The sequence below is a fragment of the Mesocricetus auratus genome, unplaced genomic scaffold (assembly GCF_017639785.1).
Source record: "Mesocricetus auratus isolate SY011 unplaced genomic scaffold, BCM_Maur_2.0 Super-Scaffold_15014, whole genome shotgun sequence".
Classification (NCBI taxonomy): Eukaryota; Metazoa; Chordata; class Mammalia; order Rodentia; family Cricetidae; genus Mesocricetus; species Mesocricetus auratus.
Window position 1 is genome coordinate 79,155,447 of NW_024429186.1, and position 5,009 is coordinate 79,160,455.

At 47.6% G+C, this 5,009-nt stretch overlaps 1 long non-coding RNA gene across 1 annotated transcript; it reads right to left on the reverse strand.

The window, feature by feature from the left end:
- Positions 1 to 1,054: 1,054 nt before the first annotated feature.
- Positions 1,055 to 4,472, reverse strand: LOC121139508. The gene is made up of 3 exons (XR_005876459.1): positions 4,160 to 4,472; positions 3,374 to 3,441; positions 1,055 to 1,207 (listed from the first exon to the last, which is right to left on the reverse strand). It is a non-coding gene; the product is annotated as an uncharacterized LOC121139508 (long non-coding RNA).
- Positions 4,473 to 5,009: the final 537 nt, after the last annotated feature.

The following is a 5,009-nucleotide window of genomic DNA, read 5'->3' on the forward strand; positions in this document are numbered from 1 at the left end:
AACCACATTGAGGCAACCCTGTCTCCCAAGAAAGAGACCTGGATTTGAACAGCTCAAAGTCTATTGCTGCTGGCAAGATGGCTCCTGGTAAAGGCACTTGCCACTAGAGCCTAAATTCATCACCATGATAGAAGAGAACCAACTATTCTCTGACCTCCACACTCAAATTACTGAAACACAGAGAGAGAGAGAGAGAGAGACAGAGAGAGACAGAGACAGAGAGAGGAGGGAGAGGGGGAATAGGAAACAATAAATTTTAATTGCTTTAAAGAATATTTCTATAGCTTCTAATTTCCTAAACTCTCTCTCTCTCTATATATATATATATATATATGTATATATATATATATATATATATATATATATATATATATGTGGCTTTGCTGAAGATAGGCCCAGATGGGCAGCATCAGTAACACCTAGAAGCTAGTCAAGAACTGCAGCCTGCCAGCATCCACCCCAGACATCCCAGCCAGCCTGTTACAGGCCCTCCTTGATTCTAAGGCATGATTGTCTCGGATGTCAACCTATCTTTGACACATCCCTAAACAGACAGAAGAGCAAGGGACAATCAGGGCAGAGGTAGGCTCAATCATTGGAGCAAGGTAAGGGCCTAGGGAGATGGCATATTTCTCTTTCTGGAAGGCTGATTAAAAACCAAGGACAGAGTGAAGGAGAAAGACAGGGCAAAACAAGAAATGTCTCTGAGGACAAGGTGACCTGGCATCTTTTAGCAGCTCTCACCTGACGTCAGATGGTAGACGTCAGTGTCCTGTGACTCAGCCTGAGCTGTACAAATAGATGCTATGAGCTCACCTCAACTGTGTGGGGACACCTTCCAAAGCTCAATCTTCTCAACTGTTTAGTTCTTATTCGGCAACAAGGCAATATACGCTGCTGCTGCTGCTGCTGCTGCTGCTGCTGCTGCTGCTGCTTCTTCTTCTTCTTCTTCTTCTTCTTCTTCTTCTTCTTCTTCTTCTTCTTCTTCTTCTCCTCCTCCTCCTCCTCCTCCTCCTCCTCCTCCTCCTCCTCCTCCTCCTTCTTCTTCTTCTTTTTCTTCTTCTTCTCCTTCTAATTCTCATTCTCCTTCTCCTTCTTCTTCTTCTTCTTCTTCTCCTCCTTCTTCTTCTGTCCGTCCAGTGGACTCAACCATCACTCACAACAGCAGGTTTTTAAAATGCAGTGATTGTTTGAATATCTACATGTTCTAGATGACAACAGAGAGGAACATAAGTGAAGGACAGATGATTTTTATATGGATTCAAACAGGGGCTGAGGTGGGGAAGCATAGTCTACATGGATTACAAAACCTTCTGCAGGGAGTGGGGAGACAAAGCCACCTCATTTGGTAAAGTGCCACTCTCACGAGCCTGAGGATTTGAGACCTGATCCCCAGCACCCACTTAAAAACCAGGTGTGGCAGCATACACGGTGACCCCAGCAAGGAAGTCATGTAGACAGGCAGACGCCTTGGGCTAGCTGGCCAGCCAGTCTAGGCAACACAGCTACAAGGCTAGTGAGAGACTGCCTCAAAAAGCAAGGTGGAAGGAAGAAATACACCCAACACCAACCTCTAGACTCCACACGCGTAAACACATGTACACATACGTGTGCACACACACACACACACAAGGCATGAAGAAATAGAAAGAAGGAAAAATGGAAAAATCAGAGATTCGGGCCAGTGAGAGGGCCCAGTGGGCAGAGCACTCGCCTCGAATGTCTGACAGCCTGAGTTCAGTCACCAGAAGCCACATAAAGGTGGGAAGAGATAACGGATTCCACAACGTCGCTCTCTGACCTCCCCATACGTGCCATGACGTGTGCAAATACACAGTAAGAGTAAATAAGAATCTTTTATATTTATTTTTCACATTCCAATCCCAGTTCCCCTTCCCTCCTCTCCTTCTACTCTCCCCTCCTTCCCTCATCCCATCTCCCAATTACTCATCAGAGAGGGTAAGGCCTCCTCTAGGGTGTCAACTAAGTCTATCCTATCACCCCATTAAGGCAGGACCAAGGAACACCCTCCCGCATCTAAGCTGAACAAGGTGTCTCTCCATGCAGAATAGACTCCACAAAGTTGGTTTATGCATTATAGTTAGATCTTGGTCCTGCTGTCAGTAGCTTCATATACTGCCCAAGCCGCACCATTGTCACCTGTATTCAGAGGTCCTAGTTCAGTCCCATGTCGGTTCCCCAGTTAACAGTGTGCAGTCAGTTCACTAGCTCGGGTCAGTTGATTCTGTGGGTTTCCCCATCATGGTCTTGACTCCTTTGTTCATATTATCTCTCCTCCCTCACTTTGATTGTACTCCAGGAGCTTGGACCAATGGTTAGTTATAGATCTCTGCATCTGCTTCCATCTGTTTCTGGAAGAAGGATCTAGCTTCTCTGGTGTCAGGGGCCTCCAGCCATCAGTCAGCTAGGCTGTATCACATACTCATAGAGAAGACGTGACACTAGACCACCCTGCCACCTCTTCTGACATAAAGCAAATTCCTGCTGCAGCTTATCTGTCAGTTAAAGATTAGCTTAATTGGAAAACTACAACATCCTCAGGAGATAGGCCTGAGCAATAGTAAATTGTAATAGATAGGATCGGACCCTGCTGTCAGGTTAGCAAACAACATAGGACTTCCTACCCCTGACCTCTTGCCCCGTAGATTAGGTTGCCAGGCATCACAGCAGACCACCTCTCCCACTGACATCTTGCCCCTGCAGCTGCAAGTACACCTTCCTCCCTTCCCCTCCTCACTTCTCCTATATAAATCCCTTTGTGATGAATAAAGACGTCACCTTGATCAGACTCCTGCCTTGGCATCCATTCTCGTATCCCCCTGTCCTCCATCTTTCTCCTATCTCCCTGTCCTCCATCTTTCTCCTAGGTGTCTACCAGACCCACGTTGAATGTCCTACGGGTCAGGGCACTCTGGGTTGTGGGTTGTAGGCTGGTTATATCGTCTTTATGTCTGGTACTCACTTGGAGTAAGGACATACTGTTGGTATCCAGGCATTATGATGACCCTGCCCCTGACAACTGGCAGGGTACGCATACAGGCATTCAGGCAGATGCTCAGAGGCAGATGCTTAGATGGCTCAGAGGGCCCTGTGCTGCGTGGCTACGTCATGTGTTACATGGACGCGTAAGGACTCTGTGCGCATGTGCAAGCTCCCCCTTTTAAGCGAGCGCCTCCCATCTCCTCCCTCTTCGATCCCTGTCTCTCTTCTGTTTCTATTCCATCTTCCATCTCTACCCTCTTTGTTTCCTTTTCCCAATAAACCCCACGTCGGTTTGTTGTGTTTTGTGGTTCGTGTTTCATCCCCTACAGCCACAACTGAAGCAAAACAACATTTCGGTGCCAAGACTCACTCAGGCTCTCTCCGTAATTTCTCCCGCCGCTGCAGCTGGTAACGGGCATCTGGAGACACTCAGAGACCCTGATCGGGAAACCAAAAGCCCACTTTTCCATCTACCCATCTGCTGGGACCCCCGCACAACACAGGCTATGATTTGGTAAGGTACCCCTTCTCCTGGTCAATGTAAATGTTTCCTTGGACCCGAAGGAATGACCGTTGATTTTCCAGCACCCTTCTGGTGTTCTTGGAAGCGAGGGAGCCCCCAGCCTACAAGGCTACAACGGATTCCTCTCGCTGACTATCACTTCCTGTAAACTCCCCATGGGCAAGGTCTAGCACCAACCTCATTGAGTGGTGCATTCGACTGTGGGCTTTCCCGCCTTTGGTGGTTACGGATTACTGCGTACCCTTGGACTATGGAGTGCACCCTCGCTGGTCAGGGATTACCACCTACTCTTGGACTATGGAATGCACCTTCACTGGTTACCGATTACTGCCTACTCTTGGACTCCTTTTGAGCTGATGACCTGTAAGAGTGACCTGTGCCATTTTCGGACTCACCCATGGGAAGTAAATGGACAAAATAAGCCCATCCACTCCACTGGGAGATAATAAGTCAGACAGGCCGCTTAACAGCTCCCTAGATCCCGATATTTTAGGGGACCTTTCCAATTATTGCTAGTGGACAGTTAAATGGAAGGAGTTACCATATTCAAGTTTTCTTCTACCTCTCTGCTAAACATTCTCTTTCCTTAAACTTGTCTGTTTCCCTCCTCCCGGCATGCAAAAACTCTCTTACCTGCCACACGGCATCCTGCCGCCTCCCGCAAGCCTTTCTGAGGGCGGGATCTTCCTGGCCAGGGAACACTCAGTTTCACTAGACATCTTACGGTCTGTTCAAATGTTTCACTCTTCTGTTTGACCTATCTCTTACGCTACTCTTCTATCGCGTTTCTTCTCCGTGCGGACGCCAGCGACTCACAGGTGCCTGGCCTGAGACAGCGTCTGCTCAGGATGCTCTGAGAGAGAGTTTTTCTGCCGGGTGGGAACCTGTTTATGGCAGCCCCACCCTGACCAAGTGGCCTAGATTCACCCTTCGCTGCACCAGCCGCCAAGGCAGAGGCACAGTCTAGCCAGCTGCTGCCAGGCATAATTCATTTACTTTTGCCGTTTATTTCATTGTCTCTGTTGTGCCTTTCCAGGACCTGGTAGGGCACACATTTCACACAAAACCCTGCGTGCTCCATCTGCAGCAGATCTGCTTTCTTGTCACTGGCAGTTTTAAGTCTCCTCTGTATCTTTAAATGTCCTGTCTGTTGGCTACAATGTACAAATCAGAGACCACAGGGTTCTTTCTTCTTACTTTTACCCAGTCCTGTTCAGCATCTCTGTATGTATGAGTACATGTTGCTGCTGTCTAAAAATGTAAGGTAACTCTATATGCAACTTAAATTTGTTATTGTTAACTCTCAAATATTTTACCAAGTTAAGGCCAGTTACAGTCAGACTGGAGGGCTCTGAGTAAAACATTCATCCCTCCACAGCCTCTCAGCTTCAGTCCAGACAGATCCTGCTCTAATGTCATTATAGCCATAATAAGTACAGATTAATTCATTACAGGGATAAAGCCTTACCTAGCCACCTACGTG